Here is a 20,739-nt window from a genome sequence, read left to right as displayed (position 1 = left end):
AACCAGACACAAAGAATTGTTGAGAGTGCTGATGTTCGAGTAGATGAATGTCCAGAAGTCTCAGAAGGAAATCATTCAGAGAAAAAGGATGAAGATCCTTGCATTTTTCTTTTGGAACCTGAAACTGTTAAATCAGAAACCGGTAAAGCAAATTTAGATGCACTTGTTCAATTGGAACAAATAAATTTAGAAGAAGATAATGAACAAGGTGAACCTAAAGAGAATGATCATGTTATTCCTAGGTATGTGAGAGTGAACCACATTCCTAAACAAATTATTGGGGATAAGGATGTTGGAGTACTAACTAGAAGGAGAATAGGAGGGAACTCTTGCATGATCTCCATCATTGAACCTAGAAGTGCTAAGGAGGCATTTGATGAGAATCATTGGGTTAAAGCTATGGAGGAGGAATTGGATCAAATTGATAAGAACAACACTTGGACCCTGGTACCCCGACCGGTAAATAAGAATGTTATACATACTAAATGGGTATTCAAAAATAAGTTAAATGAAGATGGTGTTGTAGTTTGCAACAAGGCAAGATTAGTCTACAAGGGTTATGCACAAGAAGAAGGAGAAGATTATGCAAAAACTTTTGCACTAGTAGCAAGAATGGAAGGTGTCAGAACTTTACTTTCATTTACAACCCATAAGAAGTTCAAGGTATACCAGATGGATGTTAAGTCTGCATTTTTGAATGGGATATTGGAAGAAGAGGTGTACGTAGAGCAGCCAAATGGTTATGCTATGATAGATGAGAAAGATATGGTATGCAGATTGAATAAAGCTATGTATGGAATAAAGCATGCACCCAGAGCATGGTATGAAAGGCTTCATACACATCTGATGAAGATAGGCTTTGCAAGAGCCAGTGATGATAGTAATATTTATCTCAAGTTTGAAGGAGATGAAATACTGGTCAGTGAAGTATTTGTTGATGATATTATTTTTGGAGGTAATGATGTCATGAGCAACAATTTTGCAGATGAAATGAAAAATGAGTTTGAAATGTCTTTAGTAGGGGAAATAAAAAATTTCATAGGCTTGTAGATACAACAAATGAAGAATGGTATTTTCATTACACAATCTAAGTATGTGAAAGAGGTTTTGAAGACTTTTGGCATGAGTGACTGTAAAATAGTTGGAACACCAATGGTTACAGGTTGTAAGTTGTCCAAGAAGATGAATCTAAGTCTGTTAATGAAAAGGAATATAGGTCAATGATTGACAAATTACATTATGCTATTTAGAGTAGACCAGATATAGCCCATGCGGTTGGCATAGTTGCTAGATTCTAGAAGAATCCTAACGAGACACACTTGATAGAAACCAAGAGAATCTTTAGATACCTGAAAGGTACTGTTGACTATGGATTATGGTATCCATATGAAGGAAACTTTGACTTGAAGGTGTACACAGATGCTGATTGGGTAGGAAATGTTGATAACTGAAAAAGAAGTATCGGTGGAGCATTATTTCTAGGAGGAAGGCTTATTTCATGGAGTAGTAAGAAGCAAAGTTGTACTTCACAATCTACTACTGAAGCTGAGTATGTTGCATCTTTTATGAATTGCACACAGGCTATTTGGATGAGGCACATTTTGGAAGGTTTTAAGATGAAAATCTTAGAGCCTATAAAGATTTTATGTGATAATACAAGTGCCATAAATATTTCTAAGAATCTTGTTTTGCACGCACAAGCCAAGCACATTGAATTGAAGTATCACTTTTTGAGGGAAAAAGTTCAAAGTACAGATGTTATCTTAGAGCATGTTTCTACCAAGGAGCGGCTTACATATATCTTTACCAAAGCTTTGCCTAAAACTACATTTGAGTGTCTTAGAGGTCAACTAGGGGTTGTACCCCTTCATGAAGTTAGTTGAGCATGATGCTGATTGCATCAGACCCTGAATCACTTATAAAATATTAGGAGGATTGATGTAGAAGTGGATGTATTCCATAGGGGGCACTTCAAGTTGCAGTATGTTGTTGATGCATAGTAAAAATTTGCAATTACATGTTTTACTTTCAATTTGGCATTGTTGTCAAAGGGGGAGAAGAATTATTTGATTGGGGAGAAGAATTATGTGATTGGGGAGAAGAATTATGTGATTGAGGAGAAGAATTATGTGATTATGGCAAAGGGAAACTAGCGATAGGCTGAAGACAGACAAAGCATGGTGAATACTTCGTAATGTAAACCAGGATTCCTATTCACCATTCACAACAACAATTGGAGGCATTAATATTTATATTGCTATCAATACCAAAGGGGGAGATTGTTGGCATTTGCATGAAGATTTCATTAATGATATGTTATGTTGTCATTGACGTCAATTGAACTAGTAATGGTATTTATGATATTGTTGTTATTATTGATATTGTCTTTTAACCAGTAGGAAGAGCTTTATGGAAGATGTTGTAAACTGGTATATAAGTATGTGAGTTGAATCGGTAACCAGTGTATAAGGTTAAACCCTTTCTATGCAATGTAATCGGTAAACCATACTAGTTGTTTTTGTTAAACCTTAACCGATTAAGTTTGTTGAAATGGTTATGTTGGTTTATTATCTGATGTTGAGCGGTAATGATGGTGACACATGTGGTCATTGTATGAAGATAAGTTCACATTGTTTTGGTATGTTTGTTTGATTGTCTAGGGAATGAGAAAAGTGGATTGCATCTAATGCAAAGCGTGTACTTAGTTACAAGGCCGATGAAGCGGTGATCATGGAGTGATTGGAATTTTCTTGAAGAATGTGTATAGATTTCTAGGTAAATCCAACAGTCACACTGAACCGATTTCTTTGTACTCTCTATGAGAGAATTAGGTTTTTTGTTGTGTTACCCAACCTAATTTATTTGTATTTAAGGTCGATGAAGTTGTTTTGTAAAAGGTGTTGGCAAAAATCAGTAGAGTGTGTGGTTTCCTAACCAGAGAATGGATCTACAGTTTGTGTAAAGGCATATTGAAGATTAGAAGGATCTGATCAAACAAATGTAGTGCTATTCAGACAGATCAAGAAAAACCTGTTGTCTTCTAACAATTACAACAAAATTAAAATCCCCTAATAGGGTAAGCTCTAACAAGCTTTGTTAATTCTTAAATCCTTTAACAAGGTGGTCCATTAGCTTGGATTCTCAAATCCTCTACCGAGGTTACTCCTAACAGGGTATTTTCTTTTCATCGAGGCATTTCTAAATCCTTAACTAGGTGATTCCTAATAGGATTAGTTCTTAACATGACTTATTGTAAAAGTTTTAATAGGTTGGCTCCTAATAGGGCAAACTTGACAAGAGTTCAGATAGCTATCTTGTGAGTCTCATCTCACCATGGTTTTTACATATTTGGGTTTTCCGCGTATAAACATTTGTGTCATGTGGTGAATGTTTTTGTGGTTATGATCTTATTTGTTGATTTGATTAACTACTTAACTATTCTGATAAGGCATGATAACTTGAAGCATTCAGAGATGGAGTGTGTTGATATATGATTAAGAATTTGGATATTTACAAGTTAAATATTGTTTATTGTTAAGTTTCTATAACAATCAAGCTATATTCTTGTGAATATTGATCTTGATAGTGATATTTTATTGATAAGTTTACTTTGTGAGTTTGAGTTGGAGTTTGGGAAGTTTGTATTAGTTTTTCATTATACCAATTCACCCCCCTTCTTAGTAATCTACTAGATACTTATTCTTTCATCATACCATGACATACCTTGTAAGAAGACAACAATTGCAGTATATGTAGCAAATTGCATGGATTACATAAGAGCATAGTTTCAGACAAAGACACTAAGTTTGTTGGATATTTCTAGAGGATACTTTGGAAGAAGATGAAGACAAATTTGAAGTTCTACTTTTCACCCACAAATGGACATACATATAGAAGTAGTGAATAGGAGCTTGGGAAATGTGTTGAGATGCTTAGTAGGAGAGAAAACTGGAAGTTGTGACTTGATTCTTGCACAAGTAAAATTCACCTACAATAATTCAATGAACAAGAGTTCCGAAAGAACACCTTTTGAGATTGTTACTAGAGCACACCCTAGAGGCATATCAAAATTGAGAGATATGAGTAATGAAGATAAGAGAAGAACAAAAAGAGAAGAATTTGCAGAGCATATGAAGACAGTACATACTCAAGTTAAACAACATTTAGAGGACATGAATAGTAAGTATAAGGAGAAATAAGATGAGAAGAGGAGACATAAAGAATTTGAAGCTAGAGATGAAGTGATGGTGTATTTGAGAAAAGAAATATTTCTAGTTGGAACCTATAATAAGTTAAAGATGAGGAAGTTTGGACCTTGTAAGATCTTGAGGAAATTCAATTCTGTAAATGCATATGAAGTGGAGTTACCACATAGTTTGGGTATTTCACCTATATTTGACATTGTAGACTTACATCTATATCATTAGGCTAAATTCAATGAGGATAGTGTAGAAGACTTAGAGAAGAAGATACCCCGTAGGGGACCAGATTAGATTAAAGACATTGTGGATAGTAGGATTGAACCTAGCACCCAGAGTAATCAGTATAGAGAGTATCTCGTGAAGTGGAAGGGAAGACCAATTGAAGATTCATCATGGATTTCTCAGGTAGAGGTAGACCATATTGGTTTTCCTCTAACCCCAAAAAAGTGAGGAACCCACTTTTTTCAATAACCCCGCATGTATTTAATGCAGGAGCATCCTTGGTTCTTGGCAATCTTGCATCAACCAAAAAATATTTTCTTTTCAGTTTGTTCCTGTTTTGTAGTTTTGACATTTCATTTTGTGTTTATTTACATTTATTCACTGGATCTTATGGACCTAGATTTTAATCATGGACATGTTCATTTTCTTTATCCTAAGTCTGCAGGACATTTGGATATTAACCGGTAAGTTAATTGCTTCTAGAATCGAAGGAAATTTTTTTAGATTAGAACACCGAAACCACTTGAACCTATTTTCTATTGGCAAATCTTATGGATCTCTTCTGTAGCTTGCAGAGCTTCAACTCTTTGTTTCCAATGTTCCTTGGCATGTGGCCAAACTTCCCTTAGGTCCACACTTCATCGTATGGATTTTCCAGATGGATCTCTTTGGTGGAGGCCGACCTGGTGGTTTTACACATTTCATCCTATTCATCAGCATTTGATTCTTCTTGGCTTGATGCGGATCCCTCTTTATCATATAAATCAATGGAATTGAGCATTAGAAATCAGTCAATTAGAGAATAGAAGATAGATCTTGATATTAAGAGGTTTGGAGTTGACCAATATTGTAATTGAGCATGTATGTATTTAGGCCAGTGAGCCAAATCTTGTAGCCCGCATGTTTCTAGCAAATTGTAAATGACTTTCATGATACAATTTAGTCAGTTTTGCATTGGCTCCATCACATTGTATTGTTTCTATTGTGTTTACTCTTGCTGCATGGTCCAAATTGTTCTCTTTGAGGACCCTCCTCACTACAACTGCACCAAATCTAAAGCCCATTGGAAAAATGGGTTTTCTACTATATTTGGCCTTACAAAATCACAATATTTCTCTTATTTCATGTATAGAAATGACATTTTGAATGTTTTCTAATCTATCTATATAAAATACTAAAAATTGATAGCTAATAGTAGCTACCATGAGCTATCTTTATAGTAGTACTTGAGGTGAAAAATATTATTCTATATTCCCTTGATGTCATTTTCTAATATACATCTTAACAAAAATCTATTAAATCTATTTTTGAATAAAATATCATTAATTAAAAGAAAACAAACTGCATGTAGTGTATATGATCTCTTAGAGAAAGACATATTTCTTAGATATTCCCCTATTTTCATAAATTATACTATTTTATCAATCCACATCTCTAGAAGTTCCTCGATCATTATGATTTTTTTCTTTTCATGGACATTTAGCTTCATTCAACCTTTTATCATTAGTAATATGTTGGCACAATGCCCTTCTTTTTATCTTTTTTTTGGGCTTGATATCAATGTCATATTCTATTATCTTAATGATCTATTTCTCACCCATAAATCACTTCTCTCCTTCCATATATATTTCATTATAGCTAGATAAACTCCAGATAATATTATTCTATTTCTTAATATAAAGTTTTTAAATTTCTTCTAACCCTTAAGTAGAGCATATTTTTGTTTCCCAATAAAATTATACTTTACATAAGAACCCTTTATATTTCTTTAATTAACATTTTAATCATGCACTCACATTTTCTTGAGCCATCTCCTTTTTCTTTATACTATTGCAAGTGTATGGTCTCTATCATAAACCTACATTATGAAATTTTAGAAGAATCTATTATTCACTAAATTCGGTATTGTTAATATCACCCTTTTTATTTTCTTGAAAGATCACTTTCCTTCCATGATCCATTTGAATTATTTATCTTTATTTATCCTAATAGTTTTAGGCCTTACAAGATCAATAAAATTAGTTAGAAATGTTGGTATATTGGCATAACTGATGGAGATGATGATGTACTGGTAAAGGACTGTTGGTGATGATTTAATTATGATATGATGTTTTATGATCAATTATTTGTGTTTTCATTGATGGTAACAATGTTTTTTATGTTTGATATATCCTCTATGTTATCTAATTTATCTAGCCTAACCGGTAATGGGATGTTTGCTAAGTTGACAGTGAATCGGTAAGCAAGAGCAGTGAAGGAGATGATTGCAGTAGAGATCCATGTTGATTTAGGTGTTGCAGTTTGGAATGTATGCTTATGACATTTTAATGAGTCTATGACTAGAACCGTATCATGTTTGGAGAACTGAAAGTCATGTTTGTAATTGATCATTGTTTATGTTGGCATTGTGTTGTCATTGATGTCAACTGGTATAGGATGGCAACTAGTATGGGAGATGTATGTGCAGTATTGTCATTGATACATATTGAATGTGATGTCTTTGATGTCACCTAGCTCAGTAGGTCACCGTTAAAGGAGAGAATGTCACCTAGCATAATGGCCATTGGAGTCACCGGTACATAGGTTAGTGTTTGACTTGTGTTCAAGATATGGAAAGGAGACCGGTATGATATACAAATCGGTAAATGATGACATCTGCAAGTGGATATCATAGAAAGAAGAGAATAATGATAGAGATTGTGCTCAACAAAATTATATGTGGTTTTTTGAAGATATGCCTGCTCAAACAAGGAAGCCACATTGGTGTAATGCAGGATGCAAATGACAAGGATCCACTCCCACTGAGATGTGTACCAGATTTGAAGGGGCATACATGATGAGTTGTCGGTGTAGAGATTGAATCATATATTTGTCACCTTGACAAACCAGTTGAGATGGTGTTCGATCTGATGAAGAAGAATGAAAGGTTGAGAAGCCACAGATACAAAGTGCAACTGGTATGAAGATGCCTCAGATGGAAACAATTGAAGATTCATGACATGGTGTCATCAAAGTGGTTACTGGTAAGTATGTTCACTGGTAAAGTTGATGAAGTCACAAGTGAAAGTCTCTTGTCTAATGAAGATGAGCATACTATGGATTGGCATTTCTTGTGATCGGTTAAGGTGTTCCACCAATAGAGGAAAAAAGTGAAGACTTGAAGGTTGACCAATTAGGGTATAACTGATAGGGTTTGTGAACTGGTAGATTAACCCGGCTATGGGGTTGGTTAGTGATCCTATCTAGAATGACATAGATGACCAAGAAAAGGTGGATGATGATAAAGATTCCACATGGAGTTGAAGTGGAAAGAATGCATGCACAGGTTAGCGTGGTGTGTCGGTGAAGTGTTTGTCAATGAGGTAGATGGTGGCAGGTTAACATTTATGTCAACTGCATGATTCATGGGATGTGTAGCAGAGGTTTGTGGATCGAGATCAAATGGACAATAGAGATCTAGGAAAGACTAATTGAGTGGATCGAAGTAGGTGAAGGAAACTACCAAACCATTCTTGGTGATTGACCAAGAGATCAACTGACCGATTAAATGTAGATTGCTAAATATAGAAGGCATATTTTGGAAGGGAGGACAATGGCGGTGTTGATTGATGAGTTGCAGTTCATCAATAAAAGATATCAGATCTGATGCAATTTGATTGGATTTGGTTTGCCTCAAAGACAATGAAGAAACCCTAGCATGCCAAAAGTTTGAATGCCATTTTTGGTGGGAAGGTATAGTATAAACATGTAGATCGAAGACCAGATTTGTGTTGCTTGCATGAGAGAGTTAAGAAGTGAAGAGGATCATTCATTCAAGTGCTCAACATCGATTAGAGAAGAGACTGAGTGTGTGTGAGAGAGAATCGGGTTGAAGAGTTCAATCGGTGAGAGTGAGGCAACCGGTGAAAGGGTTCAGTAGAGTTTTAACCGGTAAGGCTAGAGCAACTGGTAAACTACAAAAGTGCATCAGTGAAGTCAATCAATAGTAGTAGAACCAGTAGGGAGGAAATTGAGAGTGAAGTGGTGAAGAGTGAGTTTTTGAAGAGATCTGATAGGCAGGAAACAGAGCAGAGATAAACCAGCAAGAAGAGGAACCGACAACAAGAATTTGGTCTAACTGTGGATCCGAAAAAGAAGAGTTAGAACCAGTGTGTAATTAGGAGTAGGTGAGGGAAAGAAGAGAGAGAGAAAGTGAGAAGAAGAGAATAGAGGAATAAAAACTGATAGAAAGCAAATTAGAGGGTAACCGATAGAGAAGAGTAAACCGATAGAGAGATTATTTTTAGTGGTTGCAAGACTCACTTGTAATCGGACTACTACTGTTGTATTTGATAATGTTCATTGTAGATCACTTAGTTGGTGCTCGGTGTAGGATTTGTTTCTCCTTAAGTTGGTTCCCTAAATCAGGGGTTGGTGCCCTAAATAAGGGGTTGGTTCTCCTTGGGTTGGTGCCCTAAATTAGGGGTTGGTACTCCTTGGATTGGTGCCCTAAACATTGTAATCAGATTTTTATTGTGAGGTTGGATTGGAGAAGTAGACTCTAGTAACATTTCTCACTGAGGTTTTTCCTATCTTGGGTTTTCCTCATATATACTAGTGTCATGTGATGTACCCTTGTGTATGCTTGCACTACATTGTCTCAGTTTATCTTACCAGTAGGCCTTCTAGGTATTAGGATGTTAATCGATACACATAATTAGATGATTAAGGGTTAGGAAATTGGAAACCATTGATTCACCCCCCCTCTCAGTGGTATCTTGTGTCCAACAATTGGTATCAGAGCCTAGGTTCCTGGTTGATAAGCTTTGTCCATCTTAGGTAGGTTTTGGTATAAGGACACAATGGGTTGTTTTGAGTCAATCTCTACTCCAGTGTTTAATGGGTTTAACAATTCCATTTGGTGTTATAGAATGGAAGTCTACGTGTCCTCATTAGGTATGATGTCTCGATGTCTATTGTAAATGGTTTCCCTAGTAAAGTCAATCCTCCCATCGATTCATATGTAGAAATAAGAAACTGGTGTAATGATGTAGAAATGAAGGTTATACTTTGTGGGTTATCAGATGATGTCTCCTCATATGTGGACATATGCAGATCGAAAAAAATCTTATGGGATAGATTGAAGAATCTTTATGGAAATGAGCCTACTACTGCAGAACCGACTTGTGAAGATAGGATGAGAAATGCATCTCATGTATCTACAGATGATGAAGGCAGATGTATTAGTAGCCACAATAATGATGATGAAGAAACTCATCTCTTCATGGTCTAAGAGACAGAAAGTGAGGAGCACACATCTAAAATTTATAAGGCAAATAGATCCCACCAATGAGATTTGTTTGGTAGTGATAATGAAGGTGAAGAAGAAGAAGAAGAAGAAGGAGAAGTTGATCTTGAAGGATAAGTTGTAAGTGCACTTGAAGAACTTAGTAAAGTGAGGAATGAGTACAAGTTATTCAAGAATGCTGCAATTGTGGAGCAGAACCAGTTGATCAGATGCCTTGAAGAATCTGAGAAATGTGTCTAAGAATTAAACTCAACAAGAAGACACCAAAATGGGTCGGTGTAATGATCTAGAATATGAGCTAGAAGTCAAGGATAAAGAATATCAGCAGCTCATAGGAGAAATGGAGATTCTCTGAAATGACCTTGAGAAATGTTAGTATAAGCTCAAGGTGAGAATCCGGTTTGATGGTAGCAGTGATGCCTTGGATAAAATATTGAAAAAGAAAAAGCATGCCAAGGATACCAGTGGATTAGGAAGTGGTGTCGATGAATGCTCCACCAACAAGAATGTCCCCCATAATGATATTCTATTTGTCTCCTCAAATGGAGATAACATGGGTTAGACTTTCATAGTTAGAGATGCACCTCGAAAGAAGGTTGATCTAACTACAACTGGTCAGGACATGTAGACAAGGATGAACACTGGTACTACAAGAAGGAGAGATAATTCAGATCCCAAAGGAAAAGGAAATATGGGAGAAGGCAGCTTCAACGGAAGCATGAACATGAGAAGACAACAAAGAAGACCTCCTACGAGTAGAGGACAAGGAAATGCTACCACCCACTAGACAAAGCAAGTGTGGGAAAAGAAGAGATCAGATGAAAGAGCTATAGATCATGGACAATCCAGGATCCATTCTCAGAGAAGTAGAAATGGAGATGCCAAACCGATAAGATCTCCACATGCATGGAATTTTTTTTTTGTAAGTTATGTGCCCCCTTTCTCTGGTTACTATTTTGCATGTAAAGAATATGGCCATATGATAGATGAATTTAGAATGAAGTCTAGGAATACATAGTATGTTCTTCCTAGAAACAATAATGTCATTTGTTGGAGGTGTAATGGCTTTGGCCATAAAAGTCATAACTACAGAAGGATGAACTTACAGTCACATGACAACTAGTGTAGCAACTATGCTCAACATGGAAATAGATATAGAGCATATGAGAGACAAAATGTTGTGCTAAAAAAAAGAAGAATAGGCTTTGTTCCTACAAGATCAAGTGGTCCACTGATTCTGGTAGCAGGTTACAATGGCATGACCAGAGGAAGATGGTCTAACCAGTTTCACAGAAGATCCCCCAGTCATGTGTTTGGCATGAACACTATTTGATTCTACAACAATGTCTCCAGTCATGTGGCAGAATCTGACAATGCAAGGACCTATCAGCAAAAGAAGGTAACACTTGCTCCTGAGATTGAAAATGGGAAGAAAATGAGACCAAGCTGGTATGGAAGAAGAAGCAAGAAGATGCAACCATGGATCGACACTGTGCATTCAATGCACAACTGATATCTCATAAGGCTTAAAGGAGATGCTGGACCTTAGGGGGAGTATTATACTAACCTTATCACTCACCCCTTCAGTGGAAGTGGACACATGGAAGAGGGAATATGGGAGAAGGCAGCTTCAATGGAAGCATGAACATGAGAAGACAACAAAGAAGACCTCCTATGAGTAGAGGACAAGGAAATGTTACCACCCACTAGACAAAGCAAGTGTGGGAAAAGAAGAGATCAGATGGAAAAGTTGTAGATCATGGAAAATCTAGGATCCATTCTAGGAGAAGCAGAAATGGAGATGCCAAACCGATAAGATCTCCACATGCATGGCAAAAATCAATTGTAAGTTATGTGCCCCTTTTCTCTGGTTATTGTTTTTCATGTAAAGAATATGGCCATAGGATAGATGAATGCAGAATGAAGTCTAGGAATAGACAATATGTTCTTCCTAGAAACAATATTGTCATCTATTGGAGGTGTAATGGCTTTGGCCATAAAAGTCATAACTGTAGAAGGATGAACTTGCAGTCACATGACAACTAGTGTATCAACTATGCTCAACATGGAAATAGATATAGAGAATATGAGAGACAAAATGTTGTGTGGAACAAAATAAGAATAGGTTTTGTTCCTACAAGATCAAGTGGTCCACTGATTCCAATAGCAGGTTATAATGGCATGACCAGAGGAAGATGGTCTAACCGATTTCACAAAAGATCCCCCAATCATGTGTTTGGCATGAACACTACTTGATTCTACAACAATGTCTCCAGTCATGTGGCGGAATCCGACAATGCAAAGACCCATGAACAAAAGAAGGTAACACCTGCTCCCGAGACTGAAAATGGGAAGAAAAATGAGACCAAGGAGGAATGGAAGAAGAAGCAAGAAGATGCAACCATGGATCAACACTGTGCATTCAATGCACAACTGATATCTCATAAGGCTTAAAGGAGATGAAGGACCTTAGGTGGAGTATTACACTTACCTTATCACTCACCCCTTTAGTGGAAGTGAACACATGGAAGAACATGATGATGTCAGTAAGAAAGAAGAAAATGAGATGGAAAATATGTGTAGTGGTTGCATTGGCTACACACTTACATATGTCAATGGTTAGGAAATTTGTAATTGGGATCAAATGCAAATTGACACAAGAAGACATGAGTTACAGGAAGGTACTCTGATAATGATGATGGAATAGTACAAGAAACCGGTATATGAAAGATGTTACCAGAATGAGTTCTAATAGGTACTTGTAGATTATGTAAGACAATGAGGTTCGAGATTATTGCATTAGCCCTGGTAGCATGAAATGAGGATTTTATGTCTCAGGTGGTATTGGAGATGACCCAAATAATAGATGTTGGCCTGGTTGTTGATTATATATGCATGCATCCTTTGTGGGCTAACCGGCTTGATTCATGGCAAGATGATGATATTGTATGTAATTGTGTACATCCATGATCATGTCATATGTTGTGGTAAATATAATGGAGCTGATAGAGCATTAGATTGATAGCATATGCACAACTCAACTGGTATATGGTAAATATTGGAGCTCTAGTTTTGAACTTGATAGGCAAAGAGAACCTGAGATGTAGGACTCGAGGGGAATTGATAGCCATGATTTCTGACTTGTATTAGATTTGCTTCACACATAGGGTGTGCAAGTGTTTATAGCTATACCAGTATGATTATGCCTTTGGAATTGTCTAGGGTTGTGAGATATTTTAATGTCTATTCAATTGAAATCACCACTAGACCATTGAGATTGTTACCTCAAAAGAAGGAGAGTTACCTACACAAGAGAACATGCGTTTGGTATCGAAAGAGATACAATTGATATCAATGTTAGCTCAAACACTTGGTATCAATAATTTGAGGTTAGAATGGCTTATGCATATCAAGGGGAGATGATGTAGTTTGACTAGCAGGTATGTTGTATTCACTAACACATGGGCCTTCAATTGGTTTTAGTCTTACATATGCATTAGGGGTTTAGTTTGCATATACACTTGGTTGCTAAGAAATTGGTGTCAGTTGATGGTTGAGCCCTCCATCTCAAGTGTTGTTATTTGAGAGGATGCAAAGTATAAAGGTTAAAGGAGAAGATGCATCCGGTAAAGAAAAAGGGGAGAAAAGTATTAGTGCCTGGTAGACATAAGGAGAAGAGAAACCCTATCAGTTCCCTTTTCCCTTATTATCAAAGGGCGAGAAAGAATCTGTAGTATGCCAGATACTACATGTCTTGACATCAATGCCAAAGGGGAGATTGTTGGCATTGTCTTGTCATTGATGTCAACTGGTATAGGATGGAAACCAATATGGGAGATGTATGTGTAGTATTGTCATTGATGCATACCAGATGTGATGTCTTTGATGTCACCTAGCTTAGCAGGTCACTGGTAAAGGAGATAATGTCACCTAGCATAATGGCCATTGGAGTCACCAATACATAGGTTAGTGTTTGACTTGTGTTAAAGATATGGACAAGAGACCGGTATGATATAGAAACCAGTAAATGATGACATCTGTAAGTGGGAAATTTATTGGGTTGTTGATTGTGATGAAGAGGGGGAATGTTACTAAGGATCACATCAACACCAGAGGTGAAGTATGTGGATTCCATCAATATGTTGTTGAATGTGTAGATGTGAAACAAAAGGACTCCCACTGGATAAAGATGCAGTCACTGGATGAAGAAGATATCATAGAAAGAATAAAAGGTTGACAGAGAGTATGCTCAATGGGATTATATGTGCAATACAGGATGCAGATGAGAAGGATCCACTCCCACCGGGATGTGTACTAGATCTGCTGGGGCACACATGATGAGTTGCTGGTATAGAGATTGAAGGATATATTTGTCACCTTGACAAACCGGTTGAGGTGGTGTCTGGTCTGATGAAGAAGAAGGAAAGGTTGAGCAACTACAGATAGAGAGTGCAACCAGTATGAAGATACCTTAGATGGAAATAGTTGAAGATTGATTATATAGTGTCATCAAGGTGGTCACTAGTAAGTATGTTCACCTGTAAAGCTGATGAAGTGACAAGTGAAGAGATCTTGTCTGATGCAAATGAGCATGCTGTGGATTGGTATGTCTGGTGATTGGTTAAGGTGTTCCACCGACAGAGTAGCAAAGTGCAAACTTGAAGGTTGACCGGTTAGGGTATGACCGATAGGTTTTGTGAGCTGGTAGATTAACCTAGTTATGTGGTTGGTTGGTGATGCTAACAAAGATGCCACATGGAGTTGAAGTGGCAAGCATGCATGCATAGGTCAACGTGGTGTGTCAGTGAAGTATCTATTGGTGAGGTAGATGGTGGCAGGTTGACATTTATGTTGACTACATGATTCATGGGATGTGTAGCAGAGGTTTGTGGCTCGAGATCAAATGGACAACAAAGATCCAGGACACACTGATTGAGAAGAGTGAAGTAGGTGAAGGAAACTACCAAACCATTCTTGGTGATCAACCAAGAGATCAGCCGACAGATTAAATGCAAATTGCTAAATATAGAAGGCGTGTTCTAGAAGGCATGAAAATGGTGGTGTTAATTGATGAGTTGTAGTTCATCAATCAAGGAGATCAAACCTGATGAGATTTGACTGGATTTGGTTTTCCTCGAGGATGATGAAGAAACCCTAGCACGCCAGAAGTTTGAATGTCATTTTTGGTGAGAAGGTATAATATAAACATGGAGATCGAAGACCATATATGTGATGCTTGCATGAGAGAGTGAAGAAGTGAAGATAATCATTTAGTCAAGTACTCAAAATCGATCAGAGAAGAGACTGAGTGTGTGTGAGAGAGAATCGGATTGAAGAGTTCAACTGGTGAGAGAGATGCAACTTGTGAAATTTTAGAAGAGGTTTAACTAGTTAGGCCAAAGAAACTGGTAAACTGCAAAAGTGCATCAGTGAAGTCAAGCAGTAGTGGTAGAACTAGCAGGGAGGCAACTAAGAAGGAAGTGGTGAAGAGTGAGTGTTTGAAGAGATCCGGTAGGCAAGAAATGGAGCAAAGATAAACTGGCAAGCAAAGGAACTGACAACAAGAGTTTTGTCTCATAGCAGATCCAAAAAGAAGAGTTAGAACTAGTGTGTAAGAAGGAGCAGGTGAAGGAAAGTAGAGAGAGAAAGTGAGAAGAAGAGAGGAGAGGACTGAAAACTGCCAGAAAGAAGAGTAGAGGGTAGCTCGTAGAGAAGAGTAAATCGGTAGAGAGATTATTTTTAGTTGTTGCAAGACTCACTTGTAATCGGACTACTACTATTGTATTTAATAATGTTCATTGTAGATCACTGATTTGGTGCTCAGTGCAGGGGTTGGTGCTCCTTGGGTTGGTGCTCTTTGGTTTGGTGCCTTAAACATTGTAATCAGATTTTCATTGTGAGGTTGGATTGGAGTAGTAGACTCCAGTAGCATTTCTCACTGATATTTTTCCCATCTTGGGTTTTCCTCATATATACTAGTGTCATGTGATGTGCCCTTTTGTATGCTTGCATTGTATTATCTTTCTTTATCTCACCAGTAGGCCTCCTAGGTATTAGAATGTTAATCGGTACACATACTTAGACAATAAAGGGTTAGGAAATTGGAAACCAATGATTCACACCCCTCTCAGTGGCATCTTCTATCCAACAGTTTATTCAATGAAGGGTTTGAGAACCAGTAACAAGATCTTTTAACCGATGATGTTTTATGGTTTGGTGGTGATTCTTTTCATGTTCATAAGTTGATGATGATGTGTCACAATCCATGTGAAGAGATAAGATGTTGTTTAAGTGCGTACATAGATCATTTTTTTTGAGAGACAATGAAGTGCTTAGCAAAATGTGTTAAGGGTTTGACAACTATAGTGTCATAAAATTGTGGCCCCTATGATTTGAACCACATTTGGGGTCCTCACCTTGGCAAAAACATCTCCTTCCTTAACTGGGACCTACTTTTGCATTTTTAACCCTTCTCCCTCCCTCCTTTATGTCTTGTGGCTTCTCTATATCCTGTCTAGGGCCCAAAATAGGACAAGACAAGGGCATGGTACCCCTATCCCCCTAGGATAGGGGTGTAGCACCCCTCTCCCCCTAGGATAGTGGCATGGTGCCCCTGTCCCTACCTCCTAAGGTGGTCCTATATGTGGGTTTCCCGATCTCCTATCCATTATTTGTCTTTGGGGTTTGCAATTCCTCTTTGTTGACCTTCGGTGGTTGAAACTTAATCCTTGAGGCATGTATAAAAGGGAATTCAATACCCTCATTTATGAGAGGACAATGAATGGATAGTGCATAGATAGATAAAGAGCATAAGGAGAAGATACGAGATTTCAAGGTCATCATCAAGCATTCAAGTCTTCTTCATTCATCCATGGGAGCAACATTACAACATTCATTTGCAATCGTTTGTGTGTATCAGGGTTTTGTCATGTTACATGCCATTTCGTACAATATTTGTGATTACATTCAAGAAGCAAAGCAATCATCATCAACAAGTTGCAGATCTATAAGGTATACATCTCCATTATTTACATTCAAGCATTTGCAATTACTTTCTTTCTAGGTTGATTCCTCAACTGAGATTTGACTAAGGCAAACCCCTATCCACAACCCCCCTTTTTTTGTCTTTTTTGTGTGTAGGTTGCAAGTGTGCAGCTATAATTGTAGGTTTTGCTTTCATTTATAGAGATAGAAGAACCCTTTTTTGCTTCACATATTTTGTGGCGGACCATGTACATTCCCACCACGGTCTCAACGAATTTTCTCTAAATTTGTAAGGAAGATCCATGTCAGTTTAATTAACTCAGATCTGAAGTTACAACACAATCCCAAACTAGTAGCACCTCATTTCACTCATTTCCTCTCTTTCTTCCACATAGTCAATAAGTTAGTTTTCTCATTCACAAAAGAGGGTAAATCACACTTCAACCACTTACAATCCACTTAGTATTTAGATCCTTGTCTCTCTTGGATTTGGATCTAGTGGATTCAACCCCTCTTTTGAATGTAAAGCTCCCCCCAAGTGAAAATCATCCTAGTGGCTTCCTTTCTCTCTCCTAGGTGGGAAGTCACTAGGATCTAATTTTTCACTTTACATTTTGGTGAACTTGACTTCTTACACATTAATTCTGATTTCTCATTCTTAAATCTAATTAATTTCAAATTTTCATTTTCAATTTTGATCTATTTGCAAATTTAAAAGGTTAATTGCATAAAACCCTAATTTTTCATGTTGAGAAAATTAAGCTTGTTAAGTGCAAAATTTTAATTGCTTGTTTTAGATCTGATTTCTATTTCAAAATTGCAATTCAAATCTATCTTTTTATTCTGAAAAATTTAGTGGTTAAACCATAAAACCCTAATTTTTAAGATCTTTTCATTTTTGAACTTTGACTGCAATTTTGACCAATCTTGACATCTCCAAATCAGCCATTTTTTTGGATTCCCCATTAAAACCATAATATCTATCATCCTTGAAAATTTTGAAAAAAGTTGGTCAGACCATGTGTGTTCCCGCCATAGCCCTCGACTTTTTTCCTGAAATTTTGGGAGATGGAATTGATTTTATTTTTCTGTTCAAATTCAGAAAATCAGTGTACTTTATCATTTTTAACACTCTCTAAGGTCGAACACAAATTCAAATTTCATCAAATTCACATCTTAAAATTAATTTTCATCAAAAGGTCCTAATTTTAGATCTGCTTCTCCAGCAAATTCAGATTTCACTTAAGAGACTTTTAATGGCAATTAATAAAATGGATTTACTTTCTCTTTCACATGTGATTATATTAATTTTTGCATAAATTTATCATGTGTTGGATAAGAGTTTCTTCCATTTCCCATTGCTTCTCTTTCTTCATAGCACTTGGTCATATTGTGTTGTTAGGATCTCCAAATTATTTCCTTTTCAATTAGATCTCAAAGCTTTCATGTATCATTTATGTTGCATTATGGTGACGTTGTTAACAAAATGCATATCCTATGTTAATCACTTTAAAGCTTTTGTAGATCCTAAACCTAGAGATCCTAACCCTTGTACCTCTCCTAGGGTATCTTGTGTGAAAGAAATGAGATCTAATGCTTTACCCAATGGTCTTTCTACAAGAGAGAAAGCATTGGAAGGTAATGTGGATCCATCTTCTTCTTCTACACATACCCTTGAGCAAGAGGGGAAATATGACAACATCAACATTCTTACATCTTTATATCCTCCTTATTCTCTTAGGACCTATCTTCAACATCAAAGTCTATGTAGAGAGGAAGATGTCATGAATTTTATTCATGACCTTTCTCCTCGCATAGAAATCACTAACAATGGTCTTTTAGATGATGAGGATATTCTTCCCCAATCTTCCAAAAAGGATAAGCTTGATAAAGGAAAAGAGATTCTCATTTCACATGATACTCCTCCTTCATCAACAAATCCTTTTCTGCCTTCTTACACATCGGATTTCAAAGAAATTCACAATCTTGTTCCTCCATCTAGTCAATTGCAAAATTCTTATAGTTGTGGCTTTCATATAATTACAAAACAAGGTTTTAAAGGACAAGAAATTGGGAAATTTGAACATGGAATTCATGTCCCTATAAATTCTCCTACACAAACTACTACAAGAGGCCTAGGAAGTGGTACCCCTCTTTCTATGGATGAATTCCTTAAACTTCAAAACTTTATAGATTACCTTCAAAAACAACAAATCAAGAGAGCCCGCAAGAATGCTTCTTCTTCAAAGCATCCTTTTTGTTCATTTCATCAAACCCATGACCATAATGCTGATGATTTCCCCAATTTTCAAAAATCTATTCAAGATGGCATAGATAGTGGCAAAATTATAATTGTGGATAATGAGACTCCTTCTAAAAAACCTTCTTCTTCATGGGAAGATGATATTTACCATCCTGATAGATTATCTCCAAGAATCTATTAGAGATTGAAATATGACAAGAACATTTCCTTTCCTTCTCAAAATAAAAACAAAAATCTTAAGCAAGTGAAAGGTATTGAATATTGTATTTTTCATGATTTGTATTCACATTCTACTGAAAAATGTTATGCATTCGAGAAAATTTTTCAATTACAATATGATATTGCACACATTTGTCTCACATAAGATTTAGTTGTCTTTCTTGGTAAAAAAATTGTGCCTTAGCACTTCCTTTCCCTTCATGTTTCTCTTCATCCTATGGCATAATTAGCCAATTTCATGGGGGCTCTTTATCATTGGTAGTGGTATTGTTTTAGTTTAACATACTTTAGGGCAGCAACATGAAGTCCTTTTTCTCTTCTTTCTATTCATTTATATTTATCTTTGTGCATTATTCATTATTAGATCTCTTTTTCTTGCATAGGGCTATTCCTATGTGCGCATATAGTTGTTCTTTGGTTTTCTTCTTTGCTTGGAGAGGGGCATCTTTAATGAGTATTGCACTTCTTCTATTTCCTTCATTCTCTTGGAAATCTTACCTCTTCTATGGTTTCAATTAATCAAAAGTATGATATGTCCCTTAGCAAGGAATGATCTCTTGGGAAGTACGTGTCCTTTCCTTGAGAGGATTTGTTCCACTAGGATGACATATCACTTGAAACTAATCACCATCAGAAAATGTGTAATATTTCTCCTTATTCTCCTCACTTGGGGGGCAAGGATTTTCACTCCTTTCCCTTTTATTTCTTATAATTATTTCCTTTAGGGGTTGTATTTTTCATATGTGATTATCATTTCTTACAATGGTATTATTTTCTGATTAATCTCACTTGGGGAATATATGATTCTTTTTCTCTCTTCTTTTCAAAGGTTACCACTTCTTGAGATGTGTATTTTACATTTGCTAGTGTCTTTTCTTGCATGTGTTCATGTAAGTTCATTGCACATTTGCTTATGTTTAATCTCTCTCTAGTAGATTGTGTAAGCTCTTCTCACTGTCCCTTAGCTTGGGGGGAAATGATCTCTCTCTCTTTCTCTAGGGATCCACTTTTTCCTATTAAGTGGATGGTGTGAGTTCTATTACTTGATGAAATTCCTTGTGCAAAATTGTTGGTTATTGGCTTAAGGATTCTCTCTTATACAAGAAGTGTTAATCCTTTACAATGACCTCTTTTACACTTGGTTATGTACTTCTATTATAAATCCAACCATCCCTCTAGGGGATAAACATGAGTCATCCCTCATCAATAATCCCTTTCACCTAGAAATAGGAGGAAGGATTGCATTCTTGTTCTAGAAGATGTTATATTTGTCTAAGACAAATCCTCTTGTGGGTAGATATATTTTTGAACAAAGATCTCTTCTCCTCCAAAGATCACCTTTACACTTACATCAAGATATCTCTTATCAACTATCTTATCTTCGCTTGAAGATTATTCCCTCTCTTGCTTGGATTTATGACATTGTTGCATAGAGGATATCCTCTTTGTGGTGAAGGTAGGTATCCTTGTTCTTCTTTCCTTAAGATATCAACATCAACCTATATTGACATCTTAAGGGGGGGTACCCACACTTCTCCTTTGTACTATACTTCTCTCATGCA

Source organism: Cryptomeria japonica, chromosome 8 (assembly GCF_030272615.1).
Source record: "Cryptomeria japonica chromosome 8, Sugi_1.0, whole genome shotgun sequence".
Lineage (NCBI taxonomy): Eukaryota > Viridiplantae > Streptophyta > Pinopsida > Cupressales > Cupressaceae > Cryptomeria > Cryptomeria japonica.
This window is presented reverse-complemented; position numbering follows the sequence as displayed.